General features: G+C 41.6%; 2 protein-coding genes across 4 annotated transcripts in view; one reads left to right on the top strand and one right to left on the bottom strand.

Annotated features, from left to right (window-relative positions):
• Positions 1 to 12695, bottom strand: part of KIAA0825 (KIAA0825 ortholog) — a 515459-nt gene extending 502764 nt beyond the window's left edge. For both annotated transcript variants that reach the window (XM_089679161.1, XM_089679162.1), the window contains exon 1: positions 12518 to 12695. The gene's annotated coding sequence lies outside the window, so the exon portion shown is untranslated. The remainder of the gene's footprint in view (positions 1 to 12517) is intronic.
• The window catches only part of SLF1 (SMC5/6 complex localization factor 1), a 180847-nt gene continuing 171569 nt past the window's right edge, over positions 12462 to 21739 (top strand). For both annotated transcript variants that reach the window (XM_089679164.1, XM_089679163.1), the window contains exon 1: positions 12462 to 12637. The gene's annotated coding sequence lies outside the window, so the exon portion shown is untranslated. The remainder of the gene's footprint in view (positions 12638 to 21739) is intronic.

The following is a 21739-nucleotide window of genomic DNA, read 5'->3' as shown; positions in this document are numbered from 1 at the left end:
TGGAGTAAATTGTGTCATACATACAAGTGTGCACTGAGCTAGCTGCCCATATGTGGTTCAGTGTGCAATTAGAAAAATATGCTATCAGGCATGTAAGGGGAGAGACCCTGGAATTCACGAAGAATGTCAAAGAGACAGACACTCATTACATTAATCTCCCGCGTATACGTCTGCATGTACTGTGTACTGTATATGTTGATAAAGTGTATATGAATCTGTAGCAGTATTGCCTCAGGTTTTTTAACAAGTTGAGACGCTTCTTGCAAGGATGGGAGACAGTCTAAAGGAGAAGTTCACCTTTCATAACATGTTACTGTATATGTTACACCTATATTTAGGGTGTAACATGTTACGTGCTACTTGCGGCACTGGTCCCAGCATGCCCAGCCGCATCATTCATTCACAGAGTTCTGTGAATGAATGAACTACATGTACCAATGTCCTTTGTGGCTGTCGCCTTGTTTTTCTCAATGAACTACCATAGTGCTGTTGAGCACTCTGGTAGTTCATTGATTCTTCCTGTCAATGTGAAACTGCCTGCCCGTATGATGTATGGGCTGACAGCTCACACTGACAGTCTGCAGGAGTCCTGCACGGCACCTGCGACCTACATGGGAAGTACTGTTATCAACAGGATCTGCAGGTAAGAATTTTTGAAACAGATTCACAAAAAATATTTGCTTAAAGTGTCTCCAAGCAAAAATTAAAAGAACAAAACTGCTTGTAGCAGGCCAGCCCAGTGACCCTCACATCCACTGCAACCTGTTATGCTGTATGGTCATGTTCACTGCAGAAAATGGTCCATAAACTCTGGCAACCCATGAATAACTGTGATGACGGGCTCACAAGATGCTGATTGCAATCATATAAAATTTAAAGCCCCCCCCCCCACAGCATGCCCTATCTTCTGCCATCACCTCCCTACCCTCTGATTCCCCTCATGTCTCCTCCTACATTGCTGCTCTCCCCCCCAGCCCTTACTTGACAATGAGATTGGCGTCTTGGCATTATGCTTTTCTCACCAACCATTTTTCTGTTCAGGATGGTAAGTGGGGAGGATAGTGAACATTCATCTCAAATTTACAGATTGCCTACAGTTTGTGAATTAATGTGGGGTTCAGTACTTAGCAGTTCCCAGACAACAGGAGAGCAGGAAACTGATGACTCTTTTTTTCTCCAACACAAAGGGGGAAATATCAAGGGACGGTTTAGACCACTGATATGTTTCCAAAGAGAACCTATCACAACTGGTATATATACATATACTCTCATCAAGGAGCCTATTGCCTTCTGATGATAGTATATATTAAAAAAACAAAAAACCACAAAATATAGTGTGGGTTTCCTCCGGTACATTGATTTCCCCCCACACTCCAAAGACATGCTGGTAGGTTAACTGGTTCCTGTCTAAATGGGTTATGTATGTATGTGAGGTAGGGACCTTCAATTGTAAGCTTCTTAAGGGAAAGGACTGATGTGATTTTACAATATATGTAGCATGCTATGTAAAGTGTCAGCACTATTTAAGTATCTGTAATAAATAATTAATTGTGCATGCAGTGTCAGATGCACTGCTTAGTCTAGATGTCCAGATATACAGTGCCGTGAAAAAAATTTCCACAATTTGTCATGTTACAACCAAAAACTTAAATGTATTTTATTGGGATTTTATGTGAAAGACACATAGGCCCTGATTTACTAAGAATTGAGTCTACCAGCAGACGCTGAACATTCAGGCAGACTCAATTCAATCAATCAAGACCTGTCAGTCTTCAGAAAGGTGTCTAGCAAACTCATTGAAAAGAGTCTACCTTGTAGACTCTTTCCTGTTAGTAAATCCGGAATCACGTCTGGCACATTTCTAGATGCAATGCCGGATATGTTCACTAGGTGGTGCACAACCGCGGGCTTTGTCCCGTTGGCACTTTCTGTTTGCATATGAGAATACTTATAATTTAAAGTAAAAAGTACACCTATATTATTTTTTTTTTTTGGGTTGCTATTTCTCCATAATGATCAGACAACTAATGCATTTCCTAATGAATGTCATACATTCTATTTTCAAATATCAAACATTTTCACACTTATATCTCAAATATTTGGGAATGTCTAGTTCTAATTTCCCAATATAATTATATATCTTCCTTCTCTTTAATCATGTAACTATTCTATGTTAAAGTAATAGTGCAGCGCTATAAATGCATGTTATCAATCATAAACACATGTAAAATCAAAAAAGTGCAAAAAAGTGCAATAATGATGTAAACTGGTAAATGGTGCTAAAAAAAGTTCATATAATCATTCCTGAATAATGGAATGTCCTTTGTGTGAGAGTACCAACTCAGAGAGTGCCTATGAATGGCACGTGTGGTTTATCCGTGACGGATAGCAGTGCATGAACTCGTGAAAGGTAATCCACCCTTGGGACGGGTGTACACTCACTAGAACAAAAGTATTAATGCACATGGGTTATACACATCACACATCTGGGGGTGCCGCGGTATGCTGGCAGCTTTGGGTTAGTCATCCAGCTCCATCCATCAGGGTGGGTGCCAAAATGGTTCTGGGGAGGAATTAGCTCAGCCACAGGAGCCAGAAAGGTGCTTAATAGTGTAGTACTTTATTATAATGGTCACGAGTAACAATTTAAAATATCCACGTGGAGTAATAAAAATAATAGCAAAGTTAGTACCAAGATGGCCACCAATCCTCAATGGCGGCGGCATGGCATCAGCAATAGGGCTCCACCCAATGTGTTTTGTGTACCAACACATCCTATTGGTGTGCCCCTGAGGACGTGTTGGTACACGAAACGCATTGGGTGGAGCCCTATTGCTGACCACATCTCGCATGCAATACTGAAAATGTCAATTTACTTTGGTCAGAGAAAGTGTTCGCACCTGATTAATTCTCTTCCCACCTGCGTTAACCCTTGGCATACAAGCCCCACAAATCAGAGTCAGAAAGAAAGCCACAGTGAAGTGTACCTGTGCAGCATACAACAGAACATTGAACAGGGATGTGAAAGGGAACCCCATGGCAATACTTATTGGCACTATGGGCACAATTCACTCCAGATTATTGCATAAGTTAAGGCAGTCACATGACCACATCTCGCATGCAATACTGAAAATGTCAATTCGCTTTTGCTAGTATGCTGGATTTCCCATAAATCGGAAAAACACCCAGGAAATTAAACATAAAAAGGCCTTACACCCCAGTAACATCAAAGCTGATTTAGAAATTGTGTGACTTACAGTGAAGATGCCGATTTCCTTGCAATTTGCAAGACATCTGACACAGATATCTATGTAAATCGCCACAAAAGTAGTACTACTTTAGAAATCAATGTCGGAAACGCACCCATGTGACCGCTCTAATAGCAGACAATAGGGTGCAACTTGGCATATGATTTGCAAGTCACATGTCAGGCAAATCACTTGCCAAGTCGCACTCAATGTGACCGCTATTAGAGCGTTCATATTGTTGTGGTTCAAACTTGGTTGAAGCCGCAACAATTTCTAAAGTAATGAATACACTACTTTTCATGCGATTTGCAGAGAGATCTGTGTCAGATGTCTTGCACATCGAACTTTAAATCAGTTGCAATTATAAAAGTAATGGAGGAATCTAAAAGCCCATGGCACCGGTCACAGGAGTATGTAAAATCCAAGCTAACAGAGAAAAAAAAAACATAGCAAACGCGAGGGGAAGACTGCATTGATGTTTGCTGCCTGTTGGATGGCTAATCAGTATGAAAATTTAAAGCTTCAAAATGAATCCCTAAAAGTGGATTTGGAAATAGCCAAAAGTGATAATGGTCATTATGGGCAGCACAGTGGCTAAATGATTAGCAATTCCGCCTGGCAGTACTAGGGTTGTTGGTTCGAATCCCAGCCACGGCACCACCTGCCTGGAGTTTGTATGTTCTCCCTGTGCCTGCGTGGGTTTCCTCCGGGTACTCCGGTTTCCTCCTACACTCCAAAGACATGCTGGTAGGTTAATTAGATCCTGTCTAAATTGGCCCTAATACGTGTATGTATGAATGTAAGTTAGGGACCTTAGATTGTACACCCCTTTAGGGTTAGGGACTGAGGTGAATATACAATGTATATGTGTAAAGCGCTGTGTAAATTGATGGCCCTATATAAGTACCTGAAATAAATAAAATAAAAGGCTCTATGACAAATTCTGATGATAGCCACCACCAGCTAACAATGGAGAATGAAAGATTACATGGAGAGGTGAAGCAGCTGGCACAAAGGTTGAAGGATGCAGAGAGCAATGTTAAGCAGTTGTCTGCATCTTCCAACAAGGAGCAGTTTGTTCACTGTTCACATGCAATAGAAAATAATTTGGCTCATTTGGGCATTTCTAAATTCAGCAGCAAATTATCTACATCTAGGGTATATGGTAGTATGCATGAATCATTGGAAGGTCAGTGCACTTTCAGGAATACCCCAGGATCTATCAAGCAGCCATACAGTTGCAAGAAAAAGTATGTGAACCCCTTGGGATTACGTGGAGTTTTGCATGAATCGGGCATAAAATGTGCTCTGAACGTCATCTAAGTCACAACAATAGAAGAACACAGTCTGCTGAACATAATACTACACAAACATTAGATGTTGCCATGGTTTAATTGCACATAACATGTAAACGGTCACAGTGCAGGGATGTGAGGTCCTAGCTTAATGACTTCTCCCAGAGGTAATTGGAGCCAGGAGTGAGCCAACCTTGAATCCAATCAGTGTGATGATATTGGACGTGTTGCTGACAGCTGTCCTGCCCTTAAAAAACACACACCTGTTTTGGGTTTACTGGTTTCAAGAAGCACTGTCTGATGTGAACCATGCCTCGCAGAAAAGAGCTCTCAGAAGACCTACGATCAAGAATTGTTGACTTGCATGAAGCTGGAAAGGGTTACAAAAGTATCTCCAAAAGCCTTGATGTTCATGTGTCCACGGTAAGACAGACTGTCTACAAATGGAGAAAGTTTAGCACAGTTGCTACTCTCCCTAGGGGTGGTCGTCCTGTAAAAATGACTGCAAGAGCACAGCACAGAATACCGCATGAGGTAAAGAAGAATCCCAGAGTGTCAGCTAAAGACCTACAGAAATCTCTGGCACATGCTAACATTTTTGTTGACACATCTACAATAAGGAAAACATTAAACAAGAATGGAGTACATGGGAGGACACCACGGAGGAAGCCATTGCTGTCCAAAAAGAATATTGCAGCACGTTTGAAGTTTGCAAAAGAGCACCTGGATGTTCCACAGCACTACTGGCAAAATATACTGTGGGCAGATGAAACCAAGATTGAGTTGTTTTGGAAGAACACACAACACTATGCGTGGAGAAAAAAAGGCACAGCACACCAACATCAAAACCTCATCCCCACTGTAAAACATGGCGGAGGGAGCATCATGGTTTGGGGCTGCTTTGCTGCCTCAGGGCCTGGACGGATTGTTGTCATTGATGGGAAAATGAATTCCAGAGTTTATCAAGACATTTTGCAGGAAAACATACGACCATCTGCCTGCCAACTGAAGCTCCGCAGAGGATGGGTGATGCAACAGGACAATGACCCAAAGCATACAAGTAATTCAACAAAACAATGGCTGCAACAGCACAGAATATGCTTTCTGGAGTGGCCCAGTCAGAGTCCGGACCTCAACCCGATTGAAATGCTGTGGCATGACCTTAAGAGAGCGATTCACACCAGACATCCCAAGAATATTGCTACACTGAAACAGTTTTGTGAAGAGGAGTGGTCCAAAATTACTCCAGATCCTTGTGCAGGTCTGATCTGCAACTACAGGAAACGTTTGGTTGAGGTTATTGCTGCCAAAGGAGGGTCAACCAGTTATTAAGTCCAAAGGTTCATATACTTTTTCCTCCCTGCACTGTGAATGTTTACATGTTATGTGCAATTAAACCATGGCAACATCTAATGCTTGTGTAGTATTATGTTCAGCAGACTGTGTTCTTCTATTGTTGTGACTTAGATGACGTTCAGAGCACATTTTATGCCCAATTCATGCAAAACTCCACGTAATCCCAAGGGGTTCACATACTTTTTCTTGCAACTGTAGCTGCTAATCTGGTTTCAGCCAATGCATATCAATACTGTAGAAAAGATAAAATGTTACACGTGGTTTATTTGGCTACATTACAAGATTTTGTTTGGCCTTTAATGGTGAAAAGATTGTAAAACAAAATCAATATAGAACAAAGAGGCGTGATATTGAGGTGTACTCACCACGCTGGGGAAAATGGCCCAGGTGTAATAACTACAAAAAGTCGAGATCATGCATTCCATTCTCAGTGATTACGATCGAGAATGAATCTTTACAGGCTGGAATTAAGCAAATGAAACAGGAACGAGATGAGGGTGTGAAGGAATTCCAAACATTGAAAAGAGATTTTACTGAATCCTCGAATTGGAAAAATAAGGAGGTAGTAACTTGCTCATTGGGAACCAAACAGGAATAGAAGCTATATAGAAACATTGGAGAAAATACCAATGTAAATGTAACAATGTTGTATTGTTCACTTTCTTTGTGTGTTAAAGGAAAAAAGTAATAACTTTTGTTTTTAAGTTATATTTTTCAGGTTCAGTGAGTTCATGAAAGAGATGTTTTACATATAAAGATAGGTGTATGCATATAGATGTCTATATACATAAATACACATACCCAACAAAGGTAAAGTATAGTAGGTTAGGGATACAAACATGGAGATTATCTTCTTTCCTTTCTTCCCCTATTTGCAGGAAACACATAGAAAGCTTTCTCAAACTGTAAAGTATTTGATTCAACCTATGATTTCAATGAATGGGTGTGTCTGTGTGATGTGTTGGATGTGTATGAACTGTCTATATGTGTAAAATGAATACTTTTTTTCAGGGGTGTGAACACACCATTGTTTGATGGCCATCATTTAGAAATGTGATCACTTTTACATGCATGCATTTACTTTTTTTTGTGTGTTTTGTTTTACCCCTAATGAGCTCAGTACTGGTACCAACATGTTTTTTTTATTTCAATCTTATCTGCTATAGAACCTGTGCACAGATATAACATCTTAACAATAACTCAGAACATTTACGAATTTTATTTTTCCTTTTCTTTCCTGGGGCTCAGAGTGAAGTTTTCATTCACTCTGACACTGGGAAAATACATGATAATATATTTTGCACTTGATGATAGTTTGTCGATTTAGTATGTGTTTTTTTTCTCTTCCAAATGGACTTATTACCTCTGCTGGAAGTTAGTTCCAAGCATTCACTACTAGTTTATTCATTGGGAACCTCTCAGAGGTTGAGTGAGGGGTTATTAATGGTTTCTGAGTTTTGTATTTTAGGAAAAATACTACAACATCGACGGATAATACAGACCTGACCCAGACTAAGCAAAATACTTGGAAAAGAGGACCTTAAAGCATAGCAAACTTTTTATGTTTGCTTTAAGGAGGAGCCTCTGAATTACAGTTACTTAATGGCAGTCGGGACAAACTAAAACTCTACAATAAAAAGGGTTTTTTTTCCCTCTCTCTACTTTTTTTTTATTTTTTTTTTGTGTCCCTGCCTTGCAAAGTGAGTTTAAAATGGATCAATTTGCTCACTATAATATAGGAGTGGCTTGTGCTAAGTCACTGTATAACAGAAATGTTTTTTTTTTGTAATGCAGTTTGCATTTTGTTTTGCAGACCGAATACAGATTCAATGCTCTCTAACAAGTAATGAGTAGGATAAATGTCATGCTGAGCCAGCATTAAATCTGTATCTTTTTGTATATTCTTTTGGTGTTTTTTTTTTTTTTTTATTTTCTGTCTATCCTTTTAGCACGATTTCTCTTTCTGGGTGCTTCTTAAGTTGTTTAGTTTGGCTATGGTGAAATAAAAAAAAAAAGGGGGGGATATGGAGAACATTTTGAAATTGTACAGGGAGAACATTTTTTTAAAATGTTTGATATAGAATATTAAAGCTCCCTTACAGCATTTTTGTATGTGTAAGTGAATTTCCAGCATTTTTTTTCCTCTTCTAACATTGAATAACTGTTTTATATAAATGTAGTGACCTTATTGTCATTTAACTATTGCCAACTACAACAAAAGTAACACCAGGTTTAAGAAACAGTTGTGTATCCATTCTACAGTATCTCTACATCTCACATGAAGTCCTCTCTACAGTCCTAGAATCTATCAGTCCTCATATACGGTCATTTTTTTTCTTCTCTCTGTTGGTTGTTGCCATAGCTAAGTTCAAAGGGCATTGATGAGTATCGCATAGAAAGTAGAAGGTTACATCACACTTCTCTGTATTCTGAAATTAAGTTATTTGGTCTGCTTATATGATACTGCCTACTCTGCTCTGGGAACTCTTCCCTAGCCTGCTAAAGGTATGACCTCTTCCTTAGCCTGCTAAAGGCATTGCTCATACAGTAGCTACACCCAGTAGCCAAGGACGGAATTCAGTGCACAAATGTTTGGCACCAGCCAAGGCTTGAGCCCATCGCCACTTCCTCAAACTAAATCTTTTCAAAACCGAGCTCCTAGTTCTCCCCCCAGCCCTTGCCCCCCCCCCGACTTCTCCATCACGACCAACAACGCCACCATCAGTCCCACCCCGCAAGCCAGAGTACTAGGTGTCATCCTTGACTCCAATCTGTCTTTCCAGCCCCAGGTCCAATCGCTGACAAACTCATGTAGACTTCACCTCCGCAACATCTCCAAAATACGTCCGTTCCTAACCCCGGAAACTACTAAGCAACTCATTCACTCCCTTGTTATATCACGGCTTGACTACTGTAACTCCCTCCTCACCGGCTTACCTCACGGCTGGCTATCCCCGCTTCAGTCTATCCTGAATACTGCGGCCAGACTCATTCACCTTTCCAACCACTCCGTTTCCGCCACCCCCCTCTGCCAATCCCTCCACTGGCTTCCGATTGCCCAACGGATCAAATTCAAAATCCTAACACTGACGTACAAAGCCGTCCACCATACTGCCCCGAACTACATCACCGACCTAATATCCAAGTACCACCCAGCACGCACATTCCGCTCCTCACAAGACCTCCTTCTCTCTAGTTCCCTGGTCTCCTCCTCCCATGCCCGCCTCCAGGACTTCTCCAGGGTGTCACCCATCCTCTGGAACTCCCTTCCCCAACCCATCAGATTACCACCTACTCTCCTCTCCTTTAGGCGCACCCTGAAAACCCATCTCTTCAGGGAAGCCTACCCCCTGCTAACTTGACCGACCTCCTCCACTCTTCCTACCACTCCATCCCCCACAGCTATCTCCTCCTGTACCACTATCCCGTCCCTTCTAGATTGTAAGCTCGAAAGAGCAGGGCCCTCGATCCCCTCATGTTTTGCATTGTATTGGCATTGTTCTGTCACATGTTCTGTCCCCCTTTGTAATGTACAGCGCTGAGTGAACTATTGGCGCTTTATAAATACTGTATAATAATAATAATGACAATGGAAGGAGACAGAGGGTGTTTTCAACCCAGAGAAACTGGCTGAAGGTAACAACCATCCAAATTGTTAGTGTGGCAATAAAAAAGGGTCTCATGAGTATGTCATAGTACATCTATAGCAATTGTAAACAACGGTCCATAATAATCAAAAGTACTAGATAAACATCACTTTGAATGAATCTGTCTTACAAGTACTCTTCAGGAAACCTGTGTTTTCCATTATTATATTTGAAAAATCGCCATTGAAGGATGTCACAGAAGCAAGTGCAACGTGATCAAAACGGCATTATGGACTTAATATTGTGGGACTGTTGAGAAACAAGATCCTCCGTTTTTTGGTTTTGTCTCTTATTATTAAGATGGACTTATTACATCCAACACAAGTTATAGACTACAGATATTGAGATCCAAAAATGTGGACTGTAGAGATGAGTTTAAAGAGTCTTTTCAAAGAGTTTTTTTTTACTCAGAAGGTAACAGCAAAATTCTGAATATTAAAGAAGATTACACATAAATCATTATTTTAGGTGTGGCCTAGTTTCACTGGCCACAAGGGGCGGACTGTTAGATAATGAGTTTATGTGAAATCTCCATTAATGGATGTAAATAATGTTATCATTACAAGTATATTTTAGTTAGATGGAAATATACAATATTTAAACCATTGAGTGTTTTGCAGCATCAAAACTTCTAACCTCATACTTGTATTACAAGTTCTGGCCTTTTGTTCTCTTAGCATATCTCACATGATTGGTAAACAGCATCCTACTGTGAACTTCCAATCAGGCTGTGCCCAATATACATTGGTTAGGTACAGTGTCCAATTAGTGAGCATTATATTAGCCACAGGACAGACGGGGGGGGGGGGGGGGGGTATAAGGCCTGGTCACCCAGCTGGAGGTCTCTTTATGATGAGACACACACAGCAGGCAGGATGACTAAACCTGAACTTGAGAGGTAACTAACTTCATACTTGTATTGTACATTGTATTTTAAACATGGTTTTGTGGATAAAGGTGTCCATTTATGACACACAGAATAGCTGCGATTCAGAGGATCACAGCTATTCTCTGGTCATTCACAGTTTATAACACCCAGGAGAATAGTTCAGCCCTTCTCTGGAGATCTGTGTTCTCCCTCCAGATTCTCCAGCCCAGAGCTGGAGAATCGGAGGGACCGAAAACTAAGCAGAGATAATTTACCTCTGCTTAGTAAACTGATCTTTTACTGTAATCTCCCGAGATTATAGTAAAATCAGCCGTTTTCCAGAGTTTGTAGACCGTTCTCCCTTCGTTCGGAGAACTGATCTACATATGCTTCATAAACGGCATTCACAGGAGAACTGTGTTCTCCAAGAATGCCGGAGAACTGAGCAGCGATCTATTACTGCTGGTTCATAAATGGACACCAAAGTGTAAACATCGTATAAATCAAGACTTAAACTGTACATTGTGTTGTAAATACTGCTTAGCGTGTAATTTGTATATATTATGTACCTCTATCCATAAATGTATATTGCAGATGGAACTACCTATTTTGTGTAGGAACTCTCAGCTCTGGCTGTGTACATGGAAATACTCCTACAAGTATCAGGGTGTATTCACAAATACACATAACCTAGTCAACATTGCACACAAGTGTAAACAATGCAGAGGCATTGTTGTCTATGGGACACTGCACACAGCTGAGTAAAGATCAGTAATACAGCATTGAGTACAGAGCAGTAAAACTAAAGCAGAACATTTGAGTGTGGGAATTTACTTGTTTTAATCTCTTACACACAGGAGCATCACCATTTACTGATGGTTACTCAAAAACTTGCAATGGGCCACAATACCAGCAATTGAGACACTTTTTTGGCCCCTTACAGATGGGTGTCACAAGTTACTGAGTAAAGGTCAGTAAACTATGACACCTGTGTGCTAGGGGCTGAAGTCTTTTTTACCATCCAAATCTACAGTTGCCACCTCATCTCTTTACTCCCATACACATATTAACCACTTGCCCTCCACCCTATAGCAGTTTTACTGCTACAGGGCAGCATTCCTGTGCAAAATCATGTATATAAATGTCATAAATCTGTAGAAAATACATAACACGTATATAAACTGGTTGCCATAAAGTATCAGTGTAAAAATGTCCGCCGCAATATAGAAGACCCGCTAAAAGGTGCTGATCATTGCCACTAGTATAGAAAAAAAAAATTCCAACCTAATCAATATACACTTATTGGGACTTTTTTTTACCAAAAATATGTACAAAACGTTTTGATCCAAATTCATGAAAAAATGTGATGTTTTTTTTATTGAGGTTTTATAGCAGAAAGCAAAAAATATATTTTTTTTTTCAAAATTGTCACTTTTTTTGTATATAGCACAAAAAGTAAAAAAAAAACACAAACACACAGGTAGCCAAATACCACCAAAAGAAATTACTATTTGTGGAGAACAAAAGACATCCATTTAATTTGGGTGCAGCATTGCAGGACGATTGTCAGTAACACAGAGCCATATAAAATGGCCTGCTCAGGAAGGGGGGTAAACCTTGTGGAGGGCAACTGGTTCATTACACGGGTTTTGTGGCTGAGTAAGGTGGTAATAAACGCACTTTATCTGCTCAGAACCTGTGTAATTGATGTGTTCCGGTTTACAGGGAAGCGTTGACAACCCTAGTCCAAAACACATCTTTCTACCCATATACTTTAATCAGAAGCCAATGTAACCATCAGCATTACATGGCGAGGAAGGTGCAGGAGTGCTGCCTGGGCTTGGCAGCATGTCGGGTATGGGTACAATGGTGCACGCCAGGTCCCCCGCTCAGGCCATGAAAAGCCGAGACTGCCTCCACCCTTCACCGCCGCTGCTTCCAGTCTGCACCACCGAGCGCCCCACGCGGAATAGCTGACGCTCCCTATTGGCTAGCTACAAATGAGTTTTCAAGACACGCCCCTAGTTATTTCCCGCCGACACGTGACGCTACGGTGACGTCCATGCCCTCAGCTCGCTCTAACGGGAATGGGAGGCTTGTTACCTGCGGCGCCCAGCCTGTCCCGGTATTATCCGCCACACGCTGCTGTGCGGGACTTTTTTTCAGCGGAACCATATAAACGTCACCTGGTTACCCGGAAACTGCAGGGTTAAGCGTGCACAGGTAGGAACTGGGTGTCTTGTGTATACCAGCTGTCACATGACGTACTGGTTGCCATGCTGGTGACGTCTTCACGCAGACCACGTGTGTACGTCATACTGATGCAGACGGCGTGATCGTGGCGTGATAGTAAAGCTAGGCTTGGTTTGTATGGAGGGTACTGTGCAATAGTGTTGCCATGTCCACAAACAGCTGGATACTGAGCTCTATATATCTTTATAACACGGACAGCTGTATACTGAGCTATATATACACCATTGTAACATAGCTCTATACTGGGCTCTATATACCATTGTAACAGCTGTATACTGAGCTATATATACACCATTGTAACATAGCTCTATACTGGGCTCTATATACCATTGTAACAGCTGTATACTGAGCTCTATATACCATTGTAACATCTGTATACTGAGCTCTATATACCATTGTAACATAGCTCTATACTGAGCTCTATATACCATTGTAACATCTGTATACTGAGCTCTATATACCATTGTAACATAGCTCTATACTGGGCTCTATATACCATTGTAACATCTGTATACTGAGCTCTATATACCATTGTAACATCTGTATACTGAGCTCTATATACCATTGTAACATCTGTATACTGAGCTCTATATACCATTGTAACATCTGTATACTGAGCTCTATATACCATTGTAACATCTGTATACTGAGCTCTATATACCATTGTAACATCTGTATACTGAGCTCTATATACCATTGTAACACAGCTGTATACTGAGCTCTATATACCATTGTAACATCTGTATACTGAGCTCTATATACCATTGTAACATCTGTATACTGAGCTCTATATACCATTGTAACATCTGTATACTGAGCTCTATATACCATTGTAACAGCTGTATACTGAGCTCTATATACCATTGTAACAGCTGTATACTGAGCTCTATATACCATTGTAACAGCTGTATACTGAGCTCTATATACCATTGTAACACAGCCATGAAACATTATGAACTTTCTTTGGAAGGGATGAAGCTTTTTGTAACAATTCTGAAACTTTGTGAACAGTTTAAATTGTTAAAGTATAATTAAAGGCAAAACATTTTTTTAGTTTTGGATAGAGTGAAGTAGGATTAGAGCATCTGTCAGTTTTTATTGCTGTCCGTGCTTCTGTTAAAGGCATAGTTCACCTTTACTGTGCAGCTCTGATTAAAGTTGAATTTACCCTTGCTATAGGTGTAGACCATTTATGTACCTAGTGAAGCCTGACTGGAATACTCCCAGGACGTTGCTAAGTGAGGCCTAGTCATTACTGTTCACCTCCTCCATCACAGGAGTGAGCTCTCACTCAGACGCTGAGCTCAGAGCTACTACATCAGGGGGAGAGAGAGCATGTGAGGGGCTCTGAACCAGATAAAAAGCTCACTTCTGTGATGGTGGGGGTGAGCAGCAAGGACTAGGCCTCAGCAACGTCCTGGGAGTATTCCAGTCAGGGTCCATGAAATATGTAAATGGTCTACACCTATAGCAAGGACATTATTCAATTTTAGTTAGACACAAAGTTTGTTTTAATCCACATACCCCTTTACCTGCATAGGCAGTTTTTTGGTGAAGCTGGACTATCCCTTTAGAGTCCATTCACATTTGTGCAACTTGTCATATGACTTTGGGGTTAAAAGTCGCATGACAAGTTGCACCCCATGTTTCCCAATGAGTACCATACATATCTGTGTGACTTCAGGTCGCAGTGACTTGAAAGTAGTTTCCTGTCCTACTTTTGTCCGACTTTCATGTACCTTGAGAGCCATAGACTTCAATGTAAACCGCATGAAAGTCACACCTGAATGATATACTGTACATAGGTCTTGTGTGCAACTTTGTAGAGCACATACAGTCATCCTTGGTCAAAGCCAAAATCACAATCATCCAAAGTCGTGTTAAAGTCACATCAAGTTGCACTGTAAAGTCGCAATGAAAATCACACGATTTTGAAGGTGCACAAGTGTGAATGGAGCCTTAACCACTTGACGACCGGGCTATAGCTGAATGATGGCTACAGCGATGGCGTCATATGACGTCCTCCCAGAACACGCCCCCAGTGGCACGCACCTGGCACTGTCTGTGATCGCTGTGTCCTTTAGACACAGCTAATCACATGATATGGTAAAGAGCCAATCACAGCACCCTTTTACCAAGTGATCAGCTGTGTCCACAGACACAGCTGATCACAATGCAAATACAATTGCTGGTTATTAGCTGCACTTTCCTCATGCTGTCACAGCATGAGGAGAGAGGAGAGCCGGTAATCGGTAACTGTATGTACACGTCAGGACATCAGTGCAGTCCCAACAATGTCCATCGGTGCAGTCCCAGAAGTGTCTATCAGTGCTGTCTATCAGTGACTATCAGTGCCCATCAGTGCAGCTCCATCAGCGCACATCAATGAAGGAGAAAAATTACCTGTTTGCAAAATTTTATAATGGATACTAAGAAAAAAAACATTTTTGATCTTTTTTCATTTGTTTAGAAAAAAATAAATTCAAAAGAAAGCTCTATATGTCTCAAAAATGATAGAAATTTCATTTGGGTGCAGTGTTGCATGACTGCGCAATAGTCATTCAAAGTGCAACAGTGCCTGGGCAGGAAGGGGGTGAAAGTGCCCGGTAGGCAAGTGGTTAAGGAGATTCCCCTCTCTATTTATCCTGTTTACCATTATCATTGAAAGTGAAAGAAAACCCCACATTTTGGGTTGTCCCCAAAAACTAATAGAGGGGAAATCTTTCAATGGGGACACTAGTTCTGGCGACCTGGGGGTCACCAAGGAATTCCCTTAATTTGCAGGTATTTCTTCTCACGTCCTGTTTGGCTATGGGACAGGAATAGAAGGGAAATCTCCGCAATGGGACACAGACGGTGAAAAATATTCTGACGGGTCATAACCCTCCCTTACTCTATCCAAAATTTAAAATAAAAAGTTTTGCCTGTAGTTCTACCTTAAAGGATAAGTTTACCTTTTAGACAAAAATAAGAAATGTACATTTTTTTGCAGGTAAAAAAATGTGCATTTATTATTTTTGTCTACAGGAGCCTGGAAAGCATTGCACCAGTGATCAGTAGATTGCTGGTGCCATACAGGTTTCCTGTAGAACCGTCAGAATATCGGCTTGTCATATGGGATGTACGGGCAAGCAGATATTCTGACAGGAAGCTTCGGTGAACTACCACGGCGCTCCACAGCACCATGGTAGTTGATGGAAAACTACAAGACCACAGCTGCTAAGACTGTCGGAACTTGTAGTTCATTCAGTCACAGAAGTCCTTGAATGAAGGATGCGGCCATGTGGGCGGAGCCCCGCATGGCCACGCTGTTTTCAAATTTGGCTGATAGTACGGGGAGACTTCTCCCCATATTATCTGTTGGGGGGGGGGGGGGGCGGGCAGCTGGGGCTATGGGAACGTGTTACATGTTCCACCCTAAAAATGGGTGGAACATGTAAGCTGCTGCTGGTAATCTGCAGAAGTTGGGTCATTTGGCTAGCAAAATTCTGATAGCAATTAAAGTGACACAAAATTACATCCTTATACTGCAAAAGTAATCCATAATCATCCACTATTTAATGGCCGAGTAATCTATTTTTCACAAAATACTTTCTTGCTGTGTTTTTCTGTCTCCTTGTAATGTCCTCTGTGGGCTCCTGAACCTCTCCTTTTCCTACTAATTTCCATTTGTTTGGAACAAGTAGTACACCTTAATTGCAGTGTGCACTGCTGTATGTACAATACAAAATCCCATTGTCCATCTCTAGCAAGCAAGAGAGAACGGTTTGTTCCTATATAGAGTGGGACCATGGAGAATGAACATTGCCTACCTCCCAACAGGAAGTCAGCCAAAATGAATTTGGGGGAGGCTGAAAATCAGTAGAATGGACTTTTTTAGTTGTAAATATATGACTTTAGATGATTAGAATCAAGAATTTAATGGCTGTTTATGATGATCCCTGCACAACCCCTACCGTGAAGCAGATCACTCCACCAAATGTGTTTAAAATGTTTAAAAGCAAAAAGGCCCCACAGGGTTTAGGAACACAATCTCATAATCTCCTCATTTGCCATCAATAAGCATTCTTATGCATGATTTCTAAAGACAGCCAAATTTGGTAACACAATCTTCACATATTCATAATCTCTTCACTCAGTATATAGTTATTGGCCACCCAGGTCAATGGAGAACCCCTTATAATGATAGACTACCCCAGTATTCATTAAGACTGGCGCAGACAGATTTTGCTCTCGCAAGTGTCTCCAATGCATTTTAAAAATGGTGTAGTGTGTACCAAATTCATGTATTTGTCTAGAACTTTTACTTGAATTTCATACACCCTGCACCACATTTAGAACTCCCGCAAGATACTTTTGCAGTATCTGTCAGTAACAGGGTCTCTCTCTGTTCGCCAAAACAGAGTTGATCTTAAAACAGTTGTAAAGGTTTGATTTTTTTTTTTTTTCTAAACATTTTTTTTTTTTTTCTAAACATTTTATAAATACCTGCTCTGTGTAATAGTTTTGCACAAAGTAGCCCCGATCCCCCTCTTCTCAGGTCCCCTGCTGGCTCCTCGCTCCTCCCCCACAACCCCCCCCTCCTCAGTACCCACCTTAGCAAGCTGCTTGGTTTGGGGGCACTCATACATGTCGCGCTCTTTGAGTCTATAAGACACAGAGCACAGCTCGGCCCTGCCCGCGTTTCCTTTTTACTGTCTGGGGTTGAGAACAGCAGGAGCCGTTGGCTCCTGTTGCTGTGTCTGAGACAGTGAGGAGAGAGAGAGCCTCTGCTCTCATGCACAATGATGGATCGAGGTAAGCATAAAGGGGGGTGGAGGGTAGAGCTGCATACTGAAGGCTTGTTACCTTCATGCACAGAAAAACCTTCAGCCTTTAGAACCACTTTTAATAAGCTCCACTTTTGTAAGATACCAACTTTCTGAATTTTATTTTGAACTTGGAACAGGCATCGCTCTACAATTATTATTATTATTATCATACAGGATTTACATAGCACCAACACTTTATGCAGCACTTTACAACATAAGGACAAACCGTACAATTACAATACAATTTATTACAGTAGGAATCAGAGGGCCCTGCTCATTAGAGCTTACAATCTAAGAGGAAGGGTCAAGAGATACAAAAGCTCATAACTGTGTAGTATGAGCTGATGGAGAAAGTGGAAATACATTTGTTAGGTGGGGGGCAAGTTAGGCCTCTCTGAAGAGAAGGGCTTTCAGGGATCGTCTAAAAGTAGACAGAGTAGGAGATAGTCAGACAGATTGGGGTAGGGAATTCCATAGGATGGGAGAGGCTCGGCAGAAGTCCTGCAGATGAGCATGTGAGGAGGTGACAAGGGAACTAGAGAGCAGGAGGTCTTGGGAGGAATGAAGAAAATTATTAGGTTGTATTTTAAGACTAGGTTAGTGATGTAGCTGGGGCAGAGTTGTGGGTGGCTTTGTAAGTTGTTGTTAGTATTTTTAATTTAATTCACTGGGTGAGTGGAAGCCAGTGGAGGAGTTGACAGAGAGGGGTGGCAGACACTGAACGGTTGGTACGGTGGTTGAGTCTGGCAGCAACAGTCATGATGGACTGAAGGGGTGATAGCCTATGTAGAGGTAATCCAGTGAGGAGGGAGTTGCAGTAGTCAAGGCGAGGGATAACAAGAGAGTGGACTAGGAGCTTGGTGGTATTATTGGTTAGGAAGGAGCATATTTTTGCAGAGATTGAGGTGGCAGGATTTGGACATTGATTGGATGTGGGGTCGAAAGGAGGGTTCATAGTTCAGGATTACACCTAGTACGTTGGCATGCGGGAACAGGATGATAGTTGAGTCATTGATCTTGACAGAGAAGTCAGGGAAAGCAGCACGTAGGGGAGGAAATATTATGGGCTCGGTTTTGGATAGATTGAGTTTGAGGAAGTGCTGTGACATTCAGTCTGATATGTTACAATGTAAAGTAGTACATTTTAGAACTACCTAAATTTGGCACGAGTCACTAAGAGACCAAAAGTGTCACAGATGCTTCATGAATTTGGCGCAGTACATTAACAAGATGGATTACCTCTATAAAAGTAGTGCAGCAGCTTTCCCCTATAGAGTTAAAGCAAAACTTAACTGTATCTGAGCACCACATACTGAAAATACTGTTTTAATTTTTAACATTCAATATGTCTCCAAAAACCCCTAGCATTTCTAGGTACTGCCATCTTGAGTAAGGGCAAATAATTCTGGAGCATTTACTTCCTGGAATCCTTTTGCCTTTAGCTCAGGCATGCAGCCAGGAAGGTGTGCTTGGCTGTGAAAGCCTCTACTCCAGATGATCTATGCTACTATTGTAAACTGAAAATTATACAATGTACATAGGCTGTTTATTTTCAGTATAGAAACAGAAAAAAATGCCCATGAAGACTTATGGTATATATGACATAATTTTGCATGGTACCGCAGGTTTGGTGCAGAACATTTTTTAACAGTAGTGCATGCACTGCTTTTTCTGCACTCCAGTTCGATTTGCAGCCCATTCAAATAAATGGACTTCAAAATCACAATGCATGTTCCCCTCTCTGCTAACCTCTGCACCCCAATCCCACTCTGCCCACCTTTGGACCCCAATCACCTTGCTAATCTCTGCACCCCAGAACCCTTTTGCTCACCTCTGCACTGCAACCCCCTTCTAATCTCATCTTGGTACCCAGAACCCCCTCTCTGATATCCTCCACACCCCAAAACCTTCTCTCTGCTCACCTCCACACCGAAAAACACCCTCTCTGCTCACCTCCACAACCCAAAACCCCCACTCTGCTCACCTCCACACCCCAAGCCTCTCTTTGCTCACCTCCACACCCCAAACCCCTCTCTGCTCACCTCCACAATCCCCTCTCTGCTCACCTCCATACCCCAAACCACTCCTCTGCTCACGTCCACATCCCTTTCTCTGTCAGTTCCACAACCCCAAAACCCACTGTTAGCACACCTATATACTCCACTCTCTCTGCTAAGCACTTTACGCTAACCTCCACCCTCCCTTTTGATCCCCTCTGTGCCCTGTTTTCCGCTCACCAGATTCTTGGGGCAGACCATTCTTCTATTACAATCTACACAGCTGCGGGTGGTATTGGCCAGGTACTGCCTTGTAGGGGGAGGCTAAGAGCTCAGGATTCAGAAAGCTGTCTCCCCCTGCCACTGCTTTGCACTGCAATGTGACGACCAAGCTCTTGCTGCTGTGTTGTTTGGCAGAGTGGCACCCCAGTTGAGAAACACTGATATAGGCAATAGGTAGTGTTGATTTGAGAGAGTTTAGCTTTGCTTTAATAAAATTACCTCTGAGTAATATTGTATTTCATTAAATGCAAAGAGAGGATAGTAGATTTCAAGTAGTGCTTGGTCTTGGTTGGTTTCAGTCTTGGTCGGTCTCAGTCTTGGAGTGCTTACTTAAAGAGGAACCTTGCCTCCTCACCCTTCTATTTTACTTTTTTACTTGTTACCTGGTTTCCTGGCTTATCTTCAAAACACATACTTACATGTCCAGTGTTATCCTGCTATAATCTGCTGAGCACTGCCCCATGTAGGATCCTGCACCTCCGTCGTATTTACTGTGTCATCAAGAGGCCGGCTATCTGTGCACTAGATTGTGCATGGGATGCATGATGTGAGTCCCAGGAGACTTCGGACAGCTAGGGATATCTTTCTTGCCTAGCCAAGGACGGCAAAACCATGAACTGCTCTCCTCAAGAAAAGATACCCTCCTCAAAAAAACTGTCATACACTGCACATCATAAAGCAGGGAGCTGAGTGTATTCTGAGACCTGAGTGGAATAAAAGAAGACACATAGCTCTCTACACAGTCTCATAAGGAAGCAAGCATACCTGAGACTCAATCACCTGGGGTGGGGGGTTGAGCTGTCTCCCAGGATTCTGTGGTGTCAGGATAACCTGTTAGAAGGGACTCAAGCAGATAGCAGAGGGAGAAGAGAGAAGACAGAAATCACACTTGATGCTTTGGATTGAGAATGGTACACACTAGAGGGGATGTGATTTGTTAATTTTTACAACAATTTTAAAGAAGAAAAAGGGTAGTAAAGCTCTAATTTAAATTAAAGCATTGGACAAATATCCAGAAGATCCCCTTCACAATAAACCAGAAAGGGCTGGTACTGACCTTAAACATCCAATACTGGCATGCAAATCACCACAGCAAGTGTGGGTCTGATTCAGCATTGCTTCTGTTGACCAACCCTCAAATTCATTCAGGGCATAGCAACATGTTTGCTTTATACTCTCATCCTCAATAGCATGTGCTTCTTACCACTGCATTCAGCATTAGAAACCAAAGGATGTACAAAGTACTTCCAGGTATGGAGCAGTATGTGACTGAACTCATAACTTTGTCCCTCAGAGAACAAGCTTTGGTGCCATTTTTTCCCACAATGATATATATTCTGAAGCTAGAGGACCTGTTGAATAAAATGATGGTGGTTGATTTTTTTTATGTTGCAAGATATTTGAACAACTCTTTGTTATAGCTATATTCTTAGTTTTAAAAAAAAAAATAATATATATATATTGTGTAAATAAACTAAATACCAAATATGACAATCCTCAATAGTGCTTGCACTCATGAAATGGCAACAATGAACGCCACTCAAATACTGTATGTCAATAGGGGAAGCTGTGAAACCTTTACAGTTTATTAATTTACACACACACATACACACACTATGACAAAAGTATTGGAATGCCTGCCTTTACACGCACATGAACTTAGTCTGTAGGGTTCAATATTGAGTTGGCCCACCCTTTCCAGCTATAATAGCTTCAACTCTTCTGGGAAGGCTGTCCACAAGGTTTAGGAGTGTGTCTATGGGAATGTTTGACCATTCTTCCAGAAGCTCATTTGTGAGGTCAAGTACTAATGTTGGATGAGAATGCCTGGCTCACAGTCTCCACTCTAATTCAACCCAAAGGTGTTCTATCGGGTTGAGGTCAGGACTCTGTGCAGGCCAATCAAGTTCTTCCACCCCAAACTCGCTCATCCATGTCTTTAGTCATGTTTGAACAGGAAGGGGCCATCCCCAAATTTTCCC

Source organism: Staurois parvus, unplaced genomic scaffold, assembly GCF_062004578.1.
Source record: "Staurois parvus isolate SC_StPar_1 unplaced genomic scaffold, SC_StPar_1.0 ptg000218l, whole genome shotgun sequence".
Lineage (NCBI taxonomy): Eukaryota > Metazoa > Chordata > Amphibia > Anura > Ranidae > Staurois > Staurois parvus.
The sequence above is the reverse complement of the archived record's forward strand: the minus strand, read 5'-3'. Positions and strand labels throughout refer to the sequence as shown.